The sequence below is a fragment of the Melanerpes formicivorus genome, unplaced genomic scaffold (assembly GCF_026170545.1).
Source record: "Melanerpes formicivorus ecotype bairdi unplaced genomic scaffold, bMelFor1.0.p_v2 SCAF_21, whole genome shotgun sequence".
NCBI lineage: Eukaryota > Metazoa > Chordata > Aves > Piciformes > Picidae > Melanerpes > Melanerpes formicivorus.
Genome location: NW_027142373.1, coordinates 5937579 through 5962431, shown reverse-complemented (window position 1 = coordinate 5962431; position 24853 = coordinate 5937579). Strand labels below are relative to the sequence as shown.

The 24853-nt window shown below is 48.2% G+C and overlaps 1 long non-coding RNA gene across 1 annotated transcript in view; it reads left to right on the top strand.

The window, feature by feature from the left end:
* The window catches only part of LOC137447795 (uncharacterized), a 30522-nt gene extending 9678 nt beyond the window's left edge, over positions 1-20844 (top strand). The window contains exons 2-3 of the long non-coding RNA XR_010988930.1: positions 18624-18717; positions 20764-20844. This is a non-coding gene — a long non-coding RNA (uncharacterized lncRNA). The remainder of the gene's footprint in view (positions 1-18623; positions 18718-20763) is intronic.
* Positions 20845-24853: the final 4009 nt, after the last annotated feature.

The following is a 24853-nucleotide window of genomic DNA, read 5'->3' as shown; positions in this document are numbered from 1 at the left end:
GAGTTGTGGAGTCTCCCTCTCTGGAGACATTCAAGACCTGCCTGGATGAGTTCCTGTGTGACCTGGTACAGGTGATCCTGCTTTGGCAGGGGGGTTGGACTGGATGATCTCTCGAGGTCCCTTCCAGCCCCTAACATTCAGTGTGAAAATTCTGGCCAGAACAGGGATTCATTCAAAGCATGTCTGATAGATAGTGTCAATAACTATCTTATGTTCTCTGTGCCACCACCCAGAAAGATCCCTCACAGCCCTGAGGCACATCACACTGTCCTCCCACCACCGAGGTTAGCACAGAGAGATGCAGAGAGAGGATAAGCGAGAGGTGCTGTTGTACCTTCAGTGATACAGCCATGCAGCCCACCTGAAGATATCAGCCAACATCTTCTCATACATCTCTTAGGGGTGTTGTGCCAGCAGAAACGGGGGTGTAATGAGAAATCCAGGTCCCCATTCCCTCTGTGATACCTGTGGGGGTTGGGGCTGCTGCCTCTTCCTCCTTCCCATCTCACTGCGGCTCTCCTCAGAGCAGAAGGGCTGTTAAATGTCTTCCTGTGCACTAAGAGTTAAGGGGACTGTGCAGCTCTGAAGATAAGAAACAGATGATAAAGGTTAGAGGAGGGATCACATTTCCATTATGCAGCTTGTAAATGCAAACTAATTAGAATGCAGCCTTGTGTCCAAGAAAATGCAAAGAAAGAAGCTCTAAACTCCCCCTTTCACTGAATCACAGAAGTTGGTTTGAGTTGGAGGGAACTTGAAAGGTCACCTAGTCCAAGTCCTGAATCCCTCCCTCCCCAGGAAAGAAGCCTAGTGAGCACCGGAGGCCTGAGAACATGAAATAATTCAGTTTTGCTACTTGTATGTGCTTGGAGCTGGCAAATACACATCAGCAAGGTGTGTGTGCACGGGAAAGGGTGGTCCTTAGTGCTTCCCTGGGAGGTGGCTGAGGAGGTGTCAGGCTGTCCTGGCCCTCTCCTGGGAAAAAGATGCTGGTATTTACCCTGTTCCAGCTGCACTGATCCAGTTCTTCATTGTGTTGATCTGGCACTCAGCTGAAGGACAGGAATTAAAGCAAACCCAAACCTTTTTGTATGTGATGAGATTCTAGAACACCAGATGCAGGAGTCTAGCACAGCTTCAAAGTGAGTCTCAACAGGGCTTTGGGCAACCTGATCTAGTTGAGGATGCCCCTGCTTACTGCAGAGGGACTTGGACTAGATGACCTTTGGAGGTCCCTTCCAAGCCATTCTGTGATTCCGTGATTCCACACAGTCGTTGCCATTCCAGAAGAAAGCATTTCAGCGTGTGCTAAAGTTAGGTGTGTTTAGTGACACAGATACCTGCTGGGCTCTCGTCTGAGCGAGGCAGAAGCGAAGCATGCTCCTAAAAATTTTTGCTGACTAGGGTTTTATTGGCCAAAAAGGGTCTAAATATTAGTTATTTCTGGGACTTTAATGCCACCTATTCTTTACCATTCCCCAAGAAAGGCAGGTAGGTCCTCATCTAGTGATTCAGAGACACGTTGCATTTTCCCTTCATGGATCAGATGGAGGTGGATGTGCAACCACCATTGAGTTTCATGGGTTTTTTTTTGGTTTTGTTTTCTTTTAAACTTCATTTTTCTCTCCTCTGCAGTTCATTAGCATCTTCCCTTTCCTTGCTTGCTTCCCCTACCCCGCCTTGCTTTCTACTGGAACCTAGAAGTATTTCACTGTGGCTTGCCAAATGATTTCTATCTCAGTGAAAAAGAACTTGCTATTTCCTGAAAACCTACCACTGTTTTTTCTCTCTCTCTTTCTTTCTCTCCCTCTCTCTAATACATTCTGAGTACTGAAACAAACCCAGGTAACTTGATAAGAAGTTAATGAAAACAAATGAATTCTGTTTTGCAAAGGTGCATTGAGGAGAAGGGCAGCAGCGTTTGGAAGGCAGGGAATTGTCTCTGCTGAAAAGAGATTTCAAGGTACATCTGGTTTTAAAATCCCCCCTGTGCCAAATTTTGCAGGGGAGAAATGGCAAAAGAAGAGGCTTTGTACTTTTCCACTTCTGCATTTCCCTCCCCCCCACTTTGTTTTTCTCTTTTGTTACTTTAGATAATGTTTGTGAGACAACTTCAGCCTGCCATGGTCTGATTGATACAACTTGCTGTGGTTTCACTGCTGGTTGTTTCACCCAGAAGGCTGAGGGGGGCTATGCTTCCCACCAATGGACCCCAACCTCCTGAGGAGTTCCCAGTCCTACTCACCCATCACACCCAACTTCCCACCCTTCACAGAATCACAGAATGCACCAGGTTGGAAGAGACCCTCAAAAGTCATCGTGTCCAAACCCTCTGCAGTGAGCAGGAACATCTCCAATTAGATCAGGTTGCTTCCCACCACTCAGCCCACCCCAACACCACATAGCCCCCCCCATGAAGAAACACGCGCAGAGTCCAACAGCATGAGATTTAACACATCCAAGTGTTGGGTTCTGCACACTGGCCACAGCAACCCCATGCAGAGCTACAGGCTGGGGTCAGAGTGTCTGGAGAGTGGCCAGGTAGAAAGGGACCTGGGGGTACTGTCTGATGATAGGCTGAACATGAGGCTGCAGTGTGCCCAGGTGGCCAAGAAGGCCAATGGCATCCTGGCCTGTATCAGGAACAGTGTGGCCAGCAGGAGCAGGGAGGTCATTGTGCCCCTGTACACTGCACTGGTTAGGCCACACCTTGAGTCCTGTGTCCAGTTCTGGGCCCCTCAGTTTAGGGAAGATGTTGATTTGCTGGAACGTGTCCAGAGAAGGGCAGCAAAGCTGGTGAGGGGTTTGGAGCACAAGCCCTATGAGGAGAGGCTGAGGGAGCTGGGGTTGCTTAGCCTGGAGAAGAGGAGGCTCAGGGGAGACCTTATTGCTCTCTACAACTACGTGAAGGGAGGTTGTAACCAGGTGGGGGCTGGTCTCTTCTCCCAGGCACCCAGCACCAGAACAAGAGGACACAGTCTCAAGCTGCAGCAGGGGAGGTTCAGACTGGATGTTAGGAAGAAGTTCTTCATGGAGAGAGTGATTGCCCATTGGAATGGGCTGCCCAGGGAGGTGGTGGAGTCACCATCATTGGAGGTGTTTAGGAAGAGATTTGATGGGGTGCTTGGTGCCATGGGTTAGTTGATTCGATGGTTTTGGATGATAGGTTGGACTTGATCTTGAAGGTCTCTTCCAACCTGGTTCATTCTATTCTATTCTATTCTATTCTATTCTATTCTATTCTATTCTATTCTATTCTATTCTATTCTATTCTATTCTATTCTATTCTATTCTATTCACGGCCATTGCTGCTAACACGAATAAAATTCCCAGTTGACCTGGTAGAAGATCTGAGTTCCCCAAGGACCTGGGCCTGCAATGTTCAGCTGAGCTGTGGCCATTGCTCTCAGGCCCAAGTGTTTCCAGCGCAGCGGAGATGTCAGCATTTCCGAGGGTGCTTGGGTAAGCTTTTGTGTTTTGTTCTCCACAGAGCGGTTTTATGAACTGCACTGAACACACTGGGCAAACAGCAAAAAAAATAAATAAAGCCTTGGTTTAACGAGCTGCTTCTTTTATTAGGCTGATTTTCAACTGCATGTTACCTTTCAGCACAGGGGAAGTTTAGCTTTTAAGAAGTTTATTTCTTTATGGTGCATTCATTTCCGAAGGCTTCGCTGTACTTCAGGGTAGATTTCTGTTTGGTTTGGGACTTGTGGCAATGAGCCTTTGAACTGATCAGTTGGGGGACAAGGCGCTCTGTTTGGTAGAGGGGTTTCTGCGTGGCATAGCTCACAGGTATCATCCAGCATTGAAGGAAAATGGATTACCTCTATCTTTTTTGGTTTTGGTTTTCTTCACCCCTCCCCCTCTTTAGCCCTCCCCATTTTCTGTGTGAGGTTTTTTTTTTTCTTATGGCCCATGATTGGAAGCAAAAGGTCTAAAAGAGAGAGGAAATCAAGCCCGTCAATAAATGCTAAAAATATTTAGTGTGGCAGCCTCTGTATTTTCTTTTTTGTGAAATGCTGATTAATATTCAGTGGTTGAAGGTTAATACCCCATTCATTTTATTCCCTTTACATCCTCTGCACAGCAGTTGCTGCTCCAATTTCGACTTCTAATTCATGCAAATCTGGTTCCAATCAGGATATTAGTAACTCACTGCATAAGCAGGAGGGGAGTTAAAGAAAGAAAAAACAAAAGATGATGATGAAATCAGACAATTGTTAAACTTCTCTTTCAGTAGAGCCAATATGCACCTTGGGCACCCCAAATTCACAAGGCTGCTGGAATGGAAGGGTGATTATTGGACAGTTTTCTCGCTCTCTTTAGAACACAGAAAGAACATCCACTTAGTTTTTGGCAGGCTTAACCAAAAGCTTTTTGTTTTGATACAGCAGTGAAAGTCTCCGGCCTGGGTTACAAAGGAAATGGATGATAATAATAGCTCATGCTGAGCTTAAAATTGAAGTTTCAGGGCAGGGACAGCAGTGATTCCTGCTCAGGTGAGGTTATCAAGCCCAGATCAGTGCATGGAATTTCTAAGTTTGTGAATCCTGTGGAAAAACGATTTGTTTCCTCTCTCTCTCTCTTTTTAAGGGTGTAGAGCAGTTTCCATCAGTAAATCAGCTGTTTCCAGCCTTCTGGTGTTGTCTGGCAATGCCTGTGTCCAGTTTTTCCATCCTCTTCATAGGACAATAGAGTTTGGCATCACTGTCAGAATGGGCTCTGCTGAGGGCTGGACATGGGACCTCAGGCCCTGCAAGGAGAATCCTGGCTTTGCACTGCCATGACCTGGACCCTGAAGTGGGCTGCCACTCCATCAGCTCCCAATGGACCCAAGTTCTGGAAAGGTCTACACTTCCCACAGGGTACTGTGGGACTTCCAGCATCTGGGCAGAGCACATGAGCTACAGCAAAGGGTCTCCATAAACTGCCTAAAGCCCAGCGTATTTATCCTGGAGAAGGGTTATAGGGTTCAGCCTTCCCTACCGGGAATCTCAGGTGAGGCTGGGAGCTGGGATGAGTGTGGCAAAATCTGCTGCCTGTGCCTCTGAGGGTGAGGAATAGGGTTGCTGGGATCCTGCATGCTCAGGAATGGGGATAGCTTTGCCACTGAGTGATTACCCCAAACACATGGTGCTGTGAGAGCTACAGAATGGTCTCAGCATGTGTGTGCTTCAGTCCCCACAGTGGAGCAGCTGAAGGGACAGCCTTCTGCCTGCCACTGTCCATTTGTGAGCAGTTCTGATGACCTCAAGCACCTCTCCAAAGCAGGAGTGGAGAGAGTAGCACAGTTATGATTTTATTTAGGTGGGATGTAAGAAGCAAATGTTTTGCAGGGAGGGTGCTAAGACACTGAAACAGGTTGCCCTGGTGTGGATGCCCCATCACTGGAAATGCTCATGGTTGAGTTGGATGGGGCTTTGAGCAACCTGGTCTAGTCAAAGATGGCCCTGCCCAGGGTGGTTTGAACTAGATGATCTTCGAAGAGCCCTTCCAACCCAAACCATCCCATGGTCTATAGCAAACCTTAGCCAGTGAGGAGTAGTAGGTGGAAATCCAATATCTGGTGTTCTTGGACCAGAAGGTGTGCATGTGCACCATGATGTGGAGCACCCCCCCAGGAGCAGCTGTGCTCCCTTCCTCTGGAAGATGCTACTCCTTCAGCATCCTCCTCAAAGACAACAGCATTTTTCTCCCTCTCTGGATCACTGGTGGCTTCAACTTTGAAAAACAATCCCAGGCTGCAGCCCAGCCCTGCACGTGGTGTCTCGCCAAAATGCAAAACCCTAGCGGAGCACACAACTGGGCTGTGTTTTTCCAACCAGGGAACAACGTTAGGGCCCTTTCATCACCTTTTTTTTCTGCACTTCTTTTAAAGATGATTTAAATTGGAGGCAATAGCATTGAGGCACTGACACTCAGACAAGGCTCTCTGAATCATGCACTTAAACGATGCCCATTTTCTATAACCACTTTGCTTGCAGCTCTTGTGGTTTGGTTTATTTTCTTCTCCTAAGCATTTGTTCTTTCCACTCAGGTTGCTATTTGTGCCACCCCCATGAGATGTCATGTAATTCTTTGCCTTTGTACAGGAGGCAGCACTGATGACTGCCAGGGGTTTGTTTCCCAGTCCTACTGCTGATGCACTCCAAACATAGAGGTCTGCTTCCAGCCCTCCTTCAGCTGCGTTGAATCTTCGGTGTCCACATCTGCTGCTGAGGAGAGAGCTCACAGCAGAGAAACATCAAATTCCAGATTTCTCAGCAGAAAGGAAAAACCAGCTTGGAAGCCCCTCTGGAAAGAGCCCAAGCAATCATCTCATGCCATGTGGGTGAGAATGGCAGCATCTCCCTTGGACTTGGAGCGAGAGCTGCTTGCACCCACTCAGCAGCATCCAGCCCTGCTTCATTTACAGCACTGATTTTGAACCAGCTCAATGAAAATACTTGTGGGCAGCAAAAATAGCTGGTGCTGAAAAACCTGTGTCTGCTGAGGGTGGAAATTGCTGGGAGTTCCTTCGTGGCTGTGGCCCATCATTAGAACCTCTGTCATAAATAAGAGGTGGTTGTGTGGCATGCCATGGCTGGGTCCCCCCTGCTGGGGTGGCAGGGAGCCCATGCAGCCTGGCCACAGCTGTGGCATGACTGTGGGTCACAGCACCACATCCCAGCATCTCTGGGGGTGCTGGTGAATGGCTCAGAGAGAAATAGGCTTTGTTTTGGGAGAGGGAAAAAAACACCATGCTTTTTTTTTTTTTTTCATTGTTATCAACACCATTTGTAGGGGGAGCGAGGGGTTTGTCACCCCAAATGTTAATGTAATTCTGCTCCCTGCCCCAGGGAGCACAGCCCTTAGCCCTGTGATGCCAAGGTAGCAGTGGGATTCTGTGGAGCCACTGTGGCTCCTGCATCTATGGAACGTTCACAAAGTGGAGTTTAGCCCTGTGGGTATGTAAACGTGCTATGCAAAAGCGTGCAAACCCAAATTTTATATCAGCTGCCAAGATAGAGTTAAACAATGTAATCAGCAGCCCTGAAGGGAAACATTTATGCTGCACAAGCCCCCTGCCCTGGCAGAGGGGAAGGCAGAGCTGGCAGAGAAACACCAGGCTCCCAGAGTCTATTCCCGTAGGGAGGACAAATGGGCTTGTCTCCCAGCTCCACGTGTGATGTCCTTCAGAGGGCAGGGAGGAAAATTTCTCCAAGGTGCTGTGGGGATGCTTCTGCCTTTGAAGGGTCCAGCCTGAGGAGTCAGAGTGGGAGAGAAGGAGCCTTGGGCTCTCAGGGGCCAGCAGCCAGTTGTTGGCCACACTTGGTGCATGGGGAAGTGGCTCTTGCTCCATTCTCAGCTGTTGCAGGGGTCCTGGGGGTGAGGGATACACAGTCCCCATGGTCCAGTAGCCAGTAGAGGAAGAGCAGGAGCCTGAAGTGTGGCTGCTCCCAGGGTTTATGTCGCAGGAGATGAGATTTGGAAAGCTGTAGGTGGCTGTTGGATTTTAGCAACTGTAAGGAAGCCCCTTGCCTCTGCTGGATTGTGCAAAAGGTGGTGATGCCATCATCACAATGTTGGTCAGCAGAGCCGAGTGGCAGTTAACTGGGTGACCTGGGACACGTTCTGGTCTCATCTCCTGCACTGGGATGGGGGTATGTGCCCTATGTACACAGCAGCTGGATTGACTCCATCACTGCTTTGCTTTAGCAATGAAAAGGAGCAGGGTAGGCCTGAACTTAACCTAAAGATTTCTGATTTCCTTTGATGGATGGTGCTGGGGAGGTGCAGGGTGGCACAGCCACACCAGTAGATGCACTGGCCACGGGAGGCTTCTTGGCTCCCACCTGTCCTCTCCCCACAGCACAGCATAAGCAGAGGCCATCAGCTGTTGGTACCTCTGTACTGATTGACTCAGCTCTTTCTGGTGCTCCCAGGGCCAGCTCTGCAAGCCCATGTGGAAATGCTTGAGCAGCCATTCTAACCTTTGGGATGCAGTAATTAGCCTCACATGGCATTTGATCTGCAACATGTGGCCCAGGCCATTACTTTGCTTTAGCTGCTTGTTAGACCCTAATCTCTGTCTGATTTCAAGGTGAAACCGATTTGAGTTTCCTGAGGTTTCTCAGACAAGCTGCAGGGGTGCTGCCCCCTTCAATCCCACTTGTCTCCTGCAGCCCAGCCTGTGTCTGGAAGGAGGAAGGAGTCAGAGATCACCTGCTAAACTTTCTCCTTCAGGTACCATCCATGTCACTGCGATGCTGCAGGGAAAGGAGGTGGCATTTGGATATGTTTGATCTTTACTGACCTGAAGTATCTGTGGGCTCCTTTGTGAGCAGGTGAGTCCCTGGTTACCTGGAGAAGATCATCTGCATCCTGCTCTCATGCTTCTAGGTGAATGCATTGTAAATTAGCCATTTGTTGTGCTTCTGTGTTTGAAGCTTTCCATGCCAGCTTTGATTTGGTTTCCCTTCTCATGTAATTGAGACCAGAAACCAAATTAGACAATAATCCTGTCCTTTTTGAAGTCCCTGGCTGCAGTGTCACATAACCTGAGATGATGCTGCATGCTGTGCTGGGACCAACTGGCAGTGGTGAAACCCTTCCCCAGGACAGATGATGAGATGCATTGTTAAAGTCCATCCATCATCGTCCATATCAGGACATAGAGTGTGATGCATTTTGCTGTTCCTGTTAGGGCCAGCAGATGTTAAAACAAGGGATTGTGGCATGAGGAACCTCTTCATGGTCACTGGTGAGAGGTGAGCCTGTGCCTCATGCCGAAGGGAAGGCTGCTGCTTGGAGTGGCTCCAGTTGGCTTGTACAGATGCACTGCGTGAAGGGTGGTGGGGCAGATATTTCAGTGAGGTCCTTTGATCCAAGCTCCAAGGGCTGTAAGGCCAGACTGATGGAGTAGGGGTTGTTCAGCCTGGAGAAGAGAAGGCTCCAGGGAAACCTTATTTTGGAGGGCCGAGCCCAGAGAGTGGTGGTGAATGGTGCTGCATCCAGCTGGCAGCCAGTCACTAGTGGTGTGCCCCAGGCATCAGTGCTGGGCCCCATGCTCTTTAATATCTTTATCCATGACCTGGATGAGGGGATTGAGCCCATCATCAGTAAGTTTGCAGACAACACCAAGCTGGGGGCAGGTGTTGATCTGTTAGAGTGTAGGAGAGTTCTGCAGAGGGACCTTGACAAGCTGGACAGATGGGCAGAGTCCAAGATCACGAAATTTAACACATCCAAGCGCCGGATTCTACACACTGGCCACAACAACCCCATGCAGAGCTACAGGCTGGGGTCAGAGTGGCTGGAGAGCAGCCAGACAGAAAGGGTACTGGTTGATGGTAGGCTGAACATGAGCCTGCAGAGTGCCCAGGTGGCCAAGAAGGCCAATGGCATCCTGGCCTGTGTCAGGAACAGTGTGGTCAGCAGGATCAGGGAGGTCATTGTGCCCCTGTACACTGCACTGGTTAGGCCACACCTTGAGTCCTGTGTCCAGTTCTGGGCCCCTCAGTTTAGGAAAGATGTTGATTTGCTGGAACGTGTCCAGAGAAGGGCAACAAAGCTGGTAAGGGGTTTGGAGCACAAGCCCTATGAGGAGAGGCTGAGGGAGCTGGGGTTACCTAACCTGGAGAAGAGGAGGCTCAGGGGAGACCTTATTGCTCTCTACAACTACCTGAAGGGAGGTTGTAGCCAGGTGGGGGTTGGTCTCTTCTCCCAGGCACCCAGCACCAGAACAAGAGGACACAGTCTCAAGCTGCAGCAGGGGAGGTTCAGACTGGATGTTAGGAAGAAGTTCTTCATGGAAAGAATGATTGCCCATTGGAATGGTCTGCCCAGGGAGGTGGTGGAGTCACCATCACTGGAGGTGTTTAGGAGGAGACTGGATGGGGTGCTTGGTGCCATGGTTTAGTTGATTAGTGTTGGATTATGGGTTGGACACGATGATCTCAAAGGTCTCTTCCAATCTGGTTAATGCTATTCTATTCTATTCTATTCGGGGCCAATAAGAAAGCTGGGGACAGAGTTTTTAGCAGGGCCTGTTGTGACAGGACAAGGGGTGATGATATGAAACTAGAAGAGGGAGATTTAAAGTAGACTGAAGTAAGACTTTAAGGTTTTTTTTTCATGCTGAGGTTGACAAGACCCTGGCCCAGGTTGCCCAGAGAGGTGGCAGATGTGCTGTTCCTGGAACCACTGCAGCTCAGGTTGTTTGGGGCTCTTGACAAGCTGCTCTAGTTGCAGATGTCCCTGCTCACTGCAGGGAGGTTGGACTAGATGGCCTTAAGAGGTCTCTTCCAACACACGCTTTTATGATTTTATGACTTATGATTCCATGGCCATTCAAAGCTGGAAGGGGCTTGTGCAAGCTCCAAGCTGGCTGATCAGCCATGGTCCATGCTGCAAACCCAAACCTTTGCCAGGCAATCAAGTGAAACCCCATCCCTTGGCTTCCAGTTGTGAGAGCCAGCTGGTGCTTTGTGTATCTATGGCCTCACAGCAGATAAACTGCTTTGGGTTTGTTATTAAGCATGGGCTTGAGCTGGGGCTCTGATCACATTGCACTGAGCTTTTCAGCACAGGAGCACAAAAGCTGCAATCTTGAGGAGCTCAGATTAGCTGCATCTCCCTTCTCTCCTTGTATCTGCTATAGGAAAACAGGAAACTGCACCAAATTAGCTCAGCAGCAGAGCCTCCCGAAAGCCACAACATGGCAATTGTAGGCACCACTCAGTTGCTTTTTTCCTACCCTGCAGCAGCCATGTGTTACAGGCCAGCAATTTGATTTGGTGTCTCAGCCCTGCTATTGTGGAAGAAAGCAAGCAGGGGAAAAAAAAAAAAAAGGGGGAGAAATTTTAAGCTTGAGGCCTCCCATTGCATTGTTGTTGTCCTTTTCCCATCCTGGAAATAGAATCCAAAATAGCTCAAAACTCATTTTTCTGCACGATTAAATTAGGCTGAAGAGAGGACAGAAACAGCACTGTCCAGCTCTTGGTGCTTTTATGCCTGTTGGGTGAGGTGGAGTTGTGTGGACTTGGTGAATTGAAGAGTTCTGGTGGAGCTGGGCTCCAGCCACAGCTCTGGAGGGCTCAGGGATGTGTTTTCTGCCAGCGGGTTTGCATGAGCAGTGCAGCTATGGCCATAATGGATCTCCCATGGCTTGGCACGTCCCAAATAGTGACATGACTACCTCAGCACCACTGAAGTATTTTTAGGTGGCTGTTGTGTGGTTATGCTTGGGAAAAAAAATCCAACCAACCAAACCTCAAAACCTAACCCAGTGAAGTGTAAAGGCTTCAAGCTGGGACTGTTTCAGCCATTAATTTCTAGTATGTTTTCTTGTGATGGACACTGGAAGTTCAAGAGGGCGAGGGATCTGTTTGAGAGAGTCCAAGGGAGGGCTACAAGGATGATTAAGGGACTGGAGCACTGCCTGATGAGGAAAGGCTGAGAGACCTGGGGCTGCTTAGTCTGGAGAAGAGAAGACTGAGAGGGGATTTAATAAATGTTTATAAATATCTGAGGGCTGGGGGTCAGGAAGGAAGGGACAGGGACAGCCTCTGTTCACTTGTGCCCTGTGATAGGACAAGGGACAGTGGATGGAAACTACAGCACAGGAAGTTCCACTTCAACATGAGGAAGAACTTTACTGTGAGTGTCACAGAGCACTGGAACAGGCTCCCCAGAGAGGTAGTGGAGTCTCCTCTGGAGACTTTCAAGACCCATCTGAATGCCTTCCTGTGTGACCTATGCTAATCTCAGTGCTTATTTTTTTAAAGGAAAAGATAATTGCAGACAGTAAAAGAGTAGAAAAAGTGTTTCTGCAGGGCATGGCCTTTGGTGTGCTGCTGGTTTTGGCTAGTCAGGGCTCAGGCAGCTTTAGCCTCCTGCGGAGACCTGCTGCTTGGGATAGCCACAGCCACCAGCCCCACTGCAGTGAGCGCCTGTGGATCTGGATGAGGACCCAAGCGCTGTCACCCTGAGCTGCCAACTTCTTCTGCAGCTTTGGGCAGAGTGATTAACACCAAGTGGAAGCTCTCAGGAGGACCAAATTCTTCTTCAGCCTTTCAATTAGCTTCTAATCCCTTTGCTCCCATAAAATCTCAGCTGCAGGCTGCCCCTGTTTGTGTATTTCCACTGGCCACGAAAGCCACCTCCCTGAGCATCTGTCTGTGTGGTTTAGGCTGAAGCCTCTCTCCATGCCAATGGCCACACCTTTCCTCAAAGAACATATAATTGCAAACTTTCTTTTTTTTTTTGGACTCCTTTTCCTTCTCTTTAATATAAAACAAGCAGACACCCATCACCATCCTCAGCTCTGATGCAAACTTTTTCCACCTGGCCAAGTCAGGCATGTAAAATAAATAAATAAATATGGAAATAAAAGGGAAAAAGGGGGAAAAAAAAAAGGAGAAACTATGAGTAGAGATATTTTTAAACACATGACACCAAGGAGTGTGACACACTTGGTGTTCTCAGTGGGTGGGTGCAGTGTTATTTCATGTTGTTCTTGTCACCAGGCCCAGCATTACAAGTGTCCACGTTATTAGTGGTGTCTGATAATAGCCTGTGGCACAGCTGCCCCCTGTGAGGGGCTGAGGGCTGTGGCAGTGGTTGGTGAGGAGGGTTTGGTGAGTGGTGTCCAGCCACAGCCCTGTGTTGTTGATGTTTATGCCACCAAACATCATCAGCATGGGGAGTCTCCAAGAGAGAGCATTTCATTGCCTCACTTGTGCCCTGTTTTGCTTGGGCATGTCCATCTGAGCTGGAGTTGCTCTAAGTCCATCTTTCCATGGCCACTTTTCCATCTGAGGGGTGCTGTTTCTGAGATGGTGGTTCTGGAGATGGAGGTAGCTGGGAGCACACATGTGCAGGAACCAGGGAGGTGGTGATGAAGGTGACAGAAGCTGATGCCAGCCAACATCTGACAGACTTGTCCATGGACTCGTGGTTTTATAGCCCTTCTAAAAAGGCAGCTGACAGAAGAGGTTCTGATTTTGGAGGCTCCAGCTGACCTGGGAGGAGCTGGCCACGTCTGCTGGCGCCGAAGCCGTGTCTGCTGGTGCTGAGTCCCAGCCATGACGTTGGGGAAGGGAGAGCCAGGCTGGGATTCCCGGCGTGCCGAGGGCAGGAGCTGGGCACTCACCCCAGCCATCGCTGTGACCCTGCCAGCAGTGCCGAGCTGCTGCTTTCCTGGCTCTCCTCTTGGAGATTGTGTGCAATGCTTGGAAAGGACTGTTTAGCACCTTGGAGGGGACTGTTAGCACCTTGCTCTGCAGGGTGGATTCATCTCCCCCCTTTCCCTGGGCTCACTGTTGGTGGTTGCATTGCAGGTACCGGAGTTTGCAGGGAAGGATGAGGCCAGCTGAGGTCCTGGATCTCTGTGTGTCTCCAGCGCACGTACACCAGCACGATGGGCAGAGCTAGTGTGAAGCAACACAGCCCCTGGCCTGGCCCACAGCTGGCTTCCCTAGTGTGGCCTCTTTTACTCATGGGTTTGCTTTCTCCTCCCTGCCCGCTTCTTGCTACATCCACTCATGTGTTTCATTTGTTAGATACCTCAATACCTTGCTGGAGCCAGGCCAGGTGACTTGGCCCAGGTCCCTTCTCACACTCTGTGCTTTCTTGTGGATTGCTGCCACTGTCTGTGAGGCTGAGCTCTGTGTGGGATCATGCCAGTGATGGAGTGAGGTGGTCATAAGCTAGGGTTACAGAAGATCCCTGTACTCCAAACCTTGGAGGTTTCAAATCAAGGCAAGGGCAGGTCTGAGGATGCAGCCTGCTTATATTTGGGACCATCACAGAAAGTTTATTCTTGTTGCATCCTGTTCTGGTGTGAGGGCTTAATGCTGGACTCAGAGATTCTCCACCTTGACCAGACCTTAGCCCAGAGTTACCAGCTCAGAAAGCAGAGAAGGGTCCTCCTCAGCCCAAAGCAAAACAAAGGCAATGAGTAAAGGCTACAGACTCGGTAAAGGGAGAACTAACCTTTTAAAAAAGCTGAGAATCTATTAAATCCTATAAGATGTGGATAAAAGGAGAAACTAACCCCTTGGAAATGTTTGCCTCGGACAGTTTTGTTCTGTAAAGCTGGAAACTGGAGGAAATTTGCCTTTTGGCCCATTTCTCTGTAAAAGACAGGGCAATTCCCTGCAAAACTCAGCACGTGGGATGTGCTGCTTCATCACCTGTGTGAAGGTGCAGGGCCTGCTTGGAGCCTCCTGCTCCTCGGCTGGGTGCTATGACCCTGGAAACCGGGGAAAGAAAGTGAAAGAAAGTCCCTTGCCTTTCCCTTTCTCCCCCTCAGCCTGCTCAGAAATCTACATGTTGCTCTTATGTCTTGATCCCCCACCACGACCAATGGATCCTGGCTCTTTTTTTATGGAGACTCCCCACCGAGGTAGACGCTAGTTAAAAGGTTACTACCCAGCTGTGAAATATGTAGACAGGGTAACAGCTAAATGGTGGAGTGACCTCATATCTCATATTTATTGACTAAATGTGGCTTGAACTAGTCACCACTAGTAAAATAAACCACAGCCCCAAGTACTGCAGGAATATTCCATGGCAGACAGACTCCTGGTTCCTTGTCACACTCTTTCTTTCACTCAAAACATATATATATATATATATAAAGGCAAAAACTTTGTTACTAATCTAATTGCATTTACAAGAGAGGTCCCGCATAAACCCTTTCAGTGCAAGGTTGTTTTTTCCTATGAGAGCAGACAGGAGTCTCTCTGGTTTTGCACTGAAAGAAAGTGAGAGAATGAACCTTCTGAATGATGGTTTTGCCTTGATCAGACTAGGACAGGCCTAAGGCTTGAGCAGAGAGGGATGAGGTCAGGTGGCTTTTTGTGACATCTATGGCCATGTTACAGTTACTGATGCTGGGATGATAAATAGCTATGAAAATCTAGGAGACTGCCTTAGGTTTTTCTGCCTAAAGAAAGTGGTGTGGTATAAAAGTAAAGTCATTAGCTTCTTACTTCTGCAGTGAATTAAACTCAGAATCAGGGATGTTGTTCTGAGCATCTCCAGCTGGTCTAAGCCTTCTGAAGGCAAAGGTGGCTGTGTCATGAGCCTGGTAAATACACCAGAGGTTTTAGAGGGGCACAGAGCAGATGAGGTAGGTTGATAATGATCCCAGAGTCAGGGAAGCATGATGTTCACAGCACTGCTGTCAGAAAGGGTTGTTCACCTCCAGCTTCCTTTGCACAGCACCCAGCAGAGATGGGGGGCACTGGGAAAAGCTGCAAGGACTTGGGTTTTCAGCTTTCCTATAGTGACAGTGCTTGCTCACCACGAGCATAAAGCAATGAAAGAAAAATGCAGCTGAAGTTGAGCTTGGAAGTAGCAAATGAGAATTTGTGATTCTGGGTGCTACCTAACCAGGAAGCAGAGATTCACAGCATCAGAGAATGGTGGGGGTTGGAAGGGACCTCTTGAGATCATCTGGTTCAACCCCACTGCTAAAGTGGGTTCCCCAGATCAGGTTGCACAGGGATGTGTCCAGCTGGCTTTTGAATGTCTCCAGAGAATTCAGCTTTCCCATTCCTTGGCACCTTGATTGCTCTTAACATCTCTGTCTTGACATGATGCATGCCCTTTCCACCAGCCCCTCCCACACTGAGCTGGGTGTTGCATCTTCACCTTCTCTGCTCCCCCAGTGTCACTGGTTGGGTGACATGTTTCCCATTGCCTCCTGACCCCCAAACCTGTGGGGTGGCATAAACCATCTGTGTTGTGGTTAATTAGCTCAGGGCTGTCTGCAGGGCCTGGAGGTGCTGGTGGAAGCCCTGTGCCACAGCCTTGAGAGTCTGGGCTGGAAAAGCTGCAGCACATTGCAGGTGTTGCTGTAATGTGCCTCCTGAGATTACCTTTTTGGTCACAGCCTGTGATGCAGTGTTTCCCTTTGGAGATTTACACACACATGGGAGAGGGTGCCAAGTACTGGAAAAAAGATGAACTTGGCACCAGGATGGGATTCAGACGCCACAGCCATGAGCCCACGTCAGCATGGGTTAGAAACTACAGACTAGGAGTTGAGCAGCTCCTGGTGGCTGCCTCTCAATAGGGTAATGTTGCAGAAATCCCCCTCCTTCACCCATCCTTTCCCTCCCCACTTCCCAGTTTCTCAGCTAAGCTATTAGAGAGACTCAAAATACAAGGCTGAATGCAAACGATGGTGTGGAGGTTACTTGTGATATGCAGTGTTGGTACCCAGACTGGTCAAAAGTCTTCTTGGTCACATCACCTGGGACCTTGATAAAGGGTATTGGGATCAGTTTTTCCGAGCTAATAGATAGATAACAAGGGTCAGAGAAAGGAGAAGGAAAGGCTCTGTAGAGGTAATCATTCCTGCTTCTGGCTGGGGGGGATCTTTGTCAGCAGAGAACAGAAGCATCTTTCCCTGTTCTTCCCTAGAAAATGAGGTCCTTCAGGCTGCATCCTTCTCCCTTTCCTCTTTTTCTCTTTGTTTTGGGGGGGGGAGCTGGGTGGGTAGGAAATAACAATTGTGTCTCCTACTGTCTAGAATAATATCTTGATAGGGAAATAAATGTTAAAAAAAACATTATAAATGTCCTGGAATACCTTAGCACTGCTGCAGAGGGAAGTGCTCTTCACAAATGCTGAAGCCACCAAATTGCTGCTTTTTCGATCAGGAAACATAGCTTTATTGCTTGCTTATCTTTATTGTTCTTTGATGTGTTTAATTCCTTGTCTCTGACGTGAGCAGGACACCGGTTTGTGTGTCAGCTATGTGTACTCAAGACACAGTGAAGAGGGTTTGAAGACTTGGTGCTTGTGGTGTTTAATTTCATCTCTACTTCTGGTTGTCCCAGCTCTTCACCGCATGCATACACCTCTGGGCTGGGGTAGTTGCTGGTCCTCCAGCCCCGCTTTGGGGCTGAAGCCATCATGTTTCCTGGTTTCCACCTGAGCTCATAAATCATGCTGGAGCTGGATTAAAGCTTAGGTTAGATTCACAGGCAGTTTTGCTGTTCTCACTGAACCTTGCAGTGATTTGGACGTGAGCTCAAGATTTATGCATATTTGCAGAGCCCACGGTTCCAGGTCACAGCCTGGACTGAAGCATTACCAGGGAATCATTGCTTCCCCCAACATCTTTGGTGGCCTCCTCTGAGGCAAGAGGCACTGCTAGGAAAATGCATCCAGTGCTTATCTCCCTGCTGAGTCTCCTTCTGAGAAGTGAGAGACTAGATAAAACAAGCCCCAAAATGCTCAGGAAAAACGTGAACTGCCCTTGTTGTTCTTAACTCAGGCACTACCAGTCTGCCTGAAGTGATGCTGGGAAGAGCATGAGTGGAAAACTGAGAGTGGAGTGGAATCCAGGTTGTATTTTCCTTTTCTAGTCTCACCACATGCACAACAGAGTGAGAGGTGGATGGGACAGCTCAGGGAAACCCAAGATAAATGGGCTGAGATGAAACCAATGCTTGAATCAGGGTGATGCCCTCTAAAATGTCCTGTCCCAGGGCAGTCCCTCTCTCAGGAAAGGTAACTTGGACAACCTGTTGCAGTTGTTCCCTCTGGATTTGCTGAGTGGTTCCCTGGCATGGTGCAGAGCATCTTATGATCATGGCTGCAATTTTCCTTTCTCTCTTTGTCTGGACACTGCTGTCAGAGCTCTGACCACAAGCGAGACCATGTTTTGACCTGTGGGAGGGGGATCAGGCTTTGCATGCTCCTCTGGGATGCTGTGTTCTGAGACACCTCACCCAGGTCCCACAGCTCACAGGTGCCAACCCATGCATGCATGCATAGGAGCACGCCCCACGCCTCCCCTCGCCTGCGGATCTCCAAGCCTGTTCTGGGGGAATTGGAGCCATAACAATATGGCAGTAAAAAATAATGAAATGCCATCATAAAAAATGAAAAATAAAAATGTGGAAAAGCAGTTATTTATTCCTACCTAGGGACCTAGGAATAATACACCTGTTTGGTGGGGATGGCTGGCACAAAGCTGGCATTGCATAGTGGTACTTAATAATTTTTGACCGCACTTTATAGGCTCATTCCTGCAATTAATGCTAAATAAAATCAACATTTCTCCAACTCGAGTTTCTGGCTCTCCTTAACTCCCTTCTTGCCATTCACCATCTCTTTCCCTCGCAGTATCTTTTCTCCTTTAGTGTTTTTCTTCACTCTTCACTTCTCCTAAGCTCCAGCCTGTGCAGCTTCAAAGAGCAGGACCTGCTCTCTAATCGAATTAACTGAGATTTCCCAGTCTGCTGCAGGATCATTCCAAACCACAGGGCTTAGCAGGGGCTGTTCTTCCAGGTGGAGCATCGGCACCTACCCAAGGCACAGGAATGAGTCTCAGAGACCTGGCACAGGGCTGGATGGCAGCACCTTCCAAGCCCTCAATGAGGAGGGCAGCAAAGCAGCTTGAACCACAGAAAACCTGTGGAGGGCTTGATACAGCTGGTGGAGGGCAATGCAAGAGGAAGGCTGGAAATGTAGGCTATCATCTGCTCAAGTGAATTGGTAGATAAATGAATGTGTGAAGCAAAATACTATTGATGGTGTTGGGAGGTGAATTCAGGCCAAAACTGGTCCTGGGCCCTTCACTGAAGTTTTGGTCTTTCCCTGTTTTTTATTGTTAGGAAAGAAGAACTTCATGGACTTGCAGCAACTGAAAGCCACCTAGAAGTGCTGGAAGCTCTGGATAATGAAGTGTTTGTCCATGGCACAGGAGATGTGAGTCCTTTTGCTCTCTTGCTTTTGGCCCCATCCTTGCCCCCAGCTTCCAACCAAACCTGGAGGACAGTACTCCCTGCCGGCAACTCTGGCAACAGAGTTGTCTGAAGAAATAGAAATCTTCTTCAGGGTCCATTTCAAACTTCCTACATTTTTATATTACAAGTATCAGCAGAAACATCTCATGGTGAAAAGGTCCCCAGTTTGGGCTGATATTTTTGCTGTTACTCCACTTGACCAGGTATTTTTTCTTTCTGCTGTATCCCACCCCCACTATCCAAATCGTTTGTATTAATTCTAACCCCCAAAAGAAAAGGAGAAGAAGTTTTGCTTCATTAATCCCTCCCTATTCATTTTAAAGTTGCAGAATTTCAGGCTTATGTTTCTAGTCTTTCAAACAACATCAACAACAAAAATCAACCAAAACCCATTTTCCACACTAAAAAATTATTTAGGATGAAACACTCTTCCCCTCTCAAAATCTACCCCAAAACACAGGGATTTATTCCTAATTCCCTGAAATTATTTAATGCATTTTTATTTCTTAAGGAGACAATTAAAGGCAAAATATTCCCTGTGCCACTGAACTTGAAACTAGGGGCAGAAGGTTGAAGGCAGAAGAGAATCAGCTCCAAGCACAAGCACCACGAAGCCTGAGCCTGGCCACCCCAGGCACGTTGTGGTGGCATGGGGAGCCCTCCCTAGCCTTGGACTCATTACAGCAAGGTTTTTTTTCCCCCTCTCTCTCTTTTAATCAAGAGCAGTTGCAAACATGCCTCAGATGGCAGGACAGCTTTATCTGCCATCTAGCTCAGATGTGGGGAGGGGTGGGGGAAATAGGACCCACATGTTATCAGCTGGTACATGAAATAGAGAGAGGATTATTAAGGAGGAGAAAGGCCATGAGGAAAGAGGAGCTGTGCCTGCTTCTGAGACACATCTCTCCCTCCCAGCTTATGCTCCCTCCTCTTCTTCTTGCCCACAAACTCCAGTTAAATGATGAAAAGGCTGTGTCAGGGCTCCAGGATTTATGTGGATAACTGGCACTAGAGAATTAGATCCACGTGTTGCTCCTGTGGAATGATCTCTAGGCAGGTTTCTGAGGATCAGTAGAAAAGTGAAATATGGGGGGCAGCTCGCTCTGGCTGGTTCTGATCTTGCCCCATCCCATGTCCTGTACCTGCTGTTGGCTCCTCCCAGCTGTCTGCCATTACCCAGCACACATGTCCAGCACCACCTCAGCTGCTACTCTGTGGCTCTTGGGTGGCCTGTCAGTGGGCAGAGGCTTGGGAGCACCATCTGTGAACAGGAATCCTGGGATGATCCAGCCTGGCATGGGCTGGGCCCAATAGAAAGGTTGAGAGCCATGCAGAATCTCAGTGTGGTGGGGATTGGAAAGGACCTCTGGAGATCATCTAGTCACAGAATCACAGAATCACCAAGGTTGGAAGAGACCTCAAAGATCTACTCCCAGCTCCCTGCTAAAGAAAGTGGACCCAGAGCAGGCTGCAGAGGCTTTTGCAGGGCTTTTGACTTTTGTCCAGCAGCTCCAACAAGGGCTGAACATATGCACACCGTATTTCTGGCAGCAGCTGTGGCTGAGCACAACCACAGCCTCTCGTTTGCAGAAGCCCATCCAGTCAAGTGCATCAGGGAATGGGGCAGGTATCTGAGGAGGCAGCAGGCAGTCATGTGTCTTTGGAACCTCAATCTAGGCACAATATTTTAATATTCCCCTGCATATAACATTTTGGTCTTGCTTCTCACAGAACCCAAGTAAAGGGTTAGAGATTTGCCTCAAATAATATCTTACTGTTTTCCAACTCCAAGCTTCAATCTTTTCAGATTTCTCCATTAAAACACTTGGAGAGGAAAAAAAAATTAATCACAAGGTCTTGTCAAAAAAAGGGAACCTCTAAACATGTGACCATCAGCCTCTCCTTGGAGTGGGTGTCCACAGCACTGGGTTTGGGATATAAGTGTTGCAGCCTCCTCACTGAAGTCTTGAATTACTGAAACACTTCTCTTCCTCCTTCTCTTTTTCAGAAGACACCACCCATGTGGGTCAATACATCCCTGCTACCCTCCCTTTGTCTGCCTATCCTGGGCCACCACACTTCTACAACAGATGCCATGAGCATCTGTCAGCATTCCAGGGTTGGTGGTAGGAGACTGCATCTCCCAAGGACTTTGCCTATTTACAGGCAAGCAGTGGACCAGGAGACCTGGAGGTTTTGCAGAATCATTTCTCCTGAGGGCAGATGACTGATGACTCCTGCTTGTCTACAACACGAGCTTGCCTGGTGAGTGATGGTGAGTCCTTGTGTCACTCAATCCCTTCTCTGTGCTCCACAATTCCTTGCTGAATGAGATGCTATGCATTTAGAATCACAGAATCTTAAAATTGTTAGGGTTGGAAGGGACCTCAAGGATCACCTAGTTCCAACCCCCCTGCCATGGGCAGGGACACCTCACACTACATCAGATTGCTCAGAGCCACATCCAGCCTGGCCTTAAAAACCAGGGATGGGGGCTGTATCACCTCCCTGGGCAACCTGTTCCAGTGTCTCACCACCCTCATGGTGAAGAACTCCTTCCTAACATCCAATCTACATCTACCCATTTCTAGTTTTTTTCTCCATTTCCCCCAGTCCTGTCACTACCTGACACCCTAAAAAAGTCCTTCCCCAGATTTCTTTGTAGGCCCCCTTAAGATACTGGAAGGCCACAATCTGGTCTCCTTAGAGCCTTCTCTTCTCCAGACAGAACAGCCCCAACTCCCTCAGTCTGTCCTCATAGAATCATAGAATCAATAAGGTTGGAAAAGACCTCAAAGATCATCAAGTCCAACCCGTCACCTAAGACCTCACGACCACTAAACCATGGCATCAAGTGCCACGTCCAATCCCCTCTCGTAGGAGAGGTGCTGCAGCCCTCTAATCATCCTCGTGGCCCTTCTCTTGTTAATTTGTCCTTGGCTGAGCAGGCCTGGGGGGAGGTTTCTCAAGCTTTAGATCCATTTTATTTATTTATTTTAAGATCCAGAGGAATGCCTGCTGCTGGCTTTGCTCTTTAGGAATCATCTTGCTTGGAATCTGCAACCTTCAGCCCAGGGCTGACACTAATTGCCCGTTTGCAATGCATTTCCAGACTCATGGCTGTAAAGTGCTGTATGAATAAAAAAAAAGGAAAAAAGAAACAAAAAAAAACCCCAAAACCCCACCAGGAATTGTTATTATGAAACCTTCAGGAAAAAAAATAAAAAGAAAGAAATTAATAGATTCATATAACTCCATGGTCATTAAAACAAACCTTATGTGGATGGAAGAGACCAGGACTGAATAAACCTTGAGCAAATGCAGCGCTCACAATGAAACACAAACTGGATTTAATCAGCAGTGCCAAATAAGTTTTATTTTCTGAGGTTTCTTAGGTTTCTTTCCACACCACCACCCTCCCCCACCCCCCACATCTCCCTCCCTCAGTATTAGCAAGAGCAGAAGAGCGTGCTGGCCTGACCAGAAGAGGGGAACTTTGCCCGACTTCCGGTCTTAATGAAGATCATTTTTAAACAGCAACAACAAAATACCCTGCCCGGGCTGGCCAGGTCTCAAGCTGCTCTCAGCTACACAAGGATCTCAGCCAGTTTTTCTGAGTGGGTTATCCTGGAGTTAAAGCACTGCTATTTGTCCACCCGTTTTGAACAATGTTCGCTCAAGCCCCATCAGATGATAAGAGAAGGCTGATGATCACCTCCTTGTCTTCACCTCCTTTAGGGAAGCCACACAGCGATTTTTCCTTTAGCCTCCTCAAATCTTCTCCTCTTTTTTTTGGGGGGATGGAGACAGAAATGTCTTTCTGCTGAGAGGATGATGAGGTTACGCATCCAGAACTGTCAGGGTGAGTCAACAGCCTGGAGTGATGAAGCTGCCTCCAAGGCATGGAATGGGAAACACCCTTGGAGGGAAGCTCTGTGCTGTTTACCTCGTCTCTACCTGCACTGACCACCTCTCCCCATCAGCACACCTTCCACACAGGGATGTTCTCATTGCTTTTTAAGTGCACCTCTGTGAAGCTGTTAGCTTGCTCCTGAAAAGGCACCATCCCTACCTTTCAGCAGCACGGGAGAGCCTCCAAACGGGAAAGGACAGGAGAGCTAACTTCTATTAGGACAATCACATCTGTCTGTCTATCCCTTTGCCTCTTTCCTCCATCCAGGCTTGAGACTTCCCTTCTCACTCTATCTTTTTTACCTTTATCTTTTTAACCTCAAACCAAATCCAAGCTCATCACTGGGGTGAAGAAGGTGGAGACTTACCATCTTGTGAGCTGTCCAGGAGGTAAAGCTGGGGGAACATGACCCAGCAGTTAGCATCCTTGCTAATGCACACCTATTTTTGAGTAGAAGCTGTGATGTCTGCTTGCAAGTTCTTTTGGAAATACTAAATTTAGTGACTTGTCTTGATGACACATGTGGATGACACATGGGTCAGTCACAAGGGAAACATCCAGTCTATGCTACTTTCACTGCCTGGAATAAATGAGCATCCTCCTGGTGATGTCATCAGACCATGGGAGCACCAGCCAGGCCTGGAAATGTGCAGTAGCAGTAGGAGTGTAAGATTGTGTAACTCACTGGCACAAGTGTGAGTAGCTATTTGCAACCTATTGTCTCCTCTAAGAGGTTTGGGTCCAGATCTGTGATGGTGTTTAATCACCTACCTCTTTCTAATTACATTGGTATGTAGACATTTAATTACATTTTTGTCCTCAGCTAAGCCAGGTCCCTATTGTTTTATTTGTCACTGGCAAAGACTGTGCACAAAGATGTGTAGTAACTTCTAAGTCACTGCCAGCTCCTGGTGATGCTGAGACCTTAATTTTTCAGCTCAGCTGGCCAACATACCTATGCTAAAGCTGGGAATCTTGCATTCAGATCTACTCCAGCCTGAGGTTCACATAACTGGCACAGTCATTATGCTGTCAACAAATACTTTCAAACAGTGCCCTGAAGCAATTTCCTTCTCTTGTTGCTTGAGATGATGACAATGGCTCATAAAAGCTGGAAGTCTCCAGATTGTTTGGCCAGAGATGTCCAATTGGTGCTCTGAGGGTCTTGCACTTGGGTGAGTCTTTGTGTCCCATCAACCCAAAAGATGAATGAATGGGGGGTGTCTGGGCTAGGCTGAGGAAAAGAGATGAGGGACAGCAGAGACCAAGAATGGACAAGATGATATAGCAGTGGGTGAGTTCTGGATTTTGCAAGCAAAAGGCATGTTCCTCTTTTCACAATTGCTGCATGGCACTTGAAATTTGCTTTTATGGCAGACACCAGTCCTGTCAGTGAGGAGAGGGTGGCAGGAGGCCATGTCCCATCCCCAGTTCTCTCTGGGCAGATTCCCCAGCAATACACATACATCTACTGAGTGGTTTCATTTCTCAGTAGCTTTGCTGGTGCATGGCTAACAGGCAAGCAGAAGAGAAGGAAGCAGAAGAGGCACTGGGCACATGCTGAATGAAAGGGAATCTCCTTGCCCAAAAATGTGTGGCTTGATGGGATGGAGACAGGCCAGGCAGTGAGGATCTGTGTAACCCAATCCCACACCCTTCCCATTGGCTCATCAACATTATGGATACATTGAAACATTATGGATATTTTCTCTTGTAGATGATTCTCTCTACAAACTCATGAAAGTGAAGCATCAGCAGGACATCACCAGAGACAATTCCTTGAGGCATCCAACCAGCTCAGCCAGGCTCCCCACTGCTTTTGTCACAGATCAAGTTATTACACGTCCCATCCAACATGACTCTGGTGTTAATCACCATGTTTACTTTCCATCCAACTCCCTGCTCCCTGCAGCACAGAACCAGTTGTGCCAGCTAGCAAATGCCATCTAAACAGTGTGGAATGGACTTCTTATGTGCTAGATATGTTAGGTCATGTAAGTCCTTCCCAAAGGGTATAATTAGAGATCACCACACCTGCTTTATACATGTTGAGCTTGACGAGGCTTGTTGAGCTGCAAACCCCCCAGTAGCACCAGTAAACAGCTTGCAGTGAAGCTTGCCCAGAGGGCTGGCTGCTCCAGCGTTGTGGTACATCACTCAGTGCCAAATCACAGGCTGGAGACCT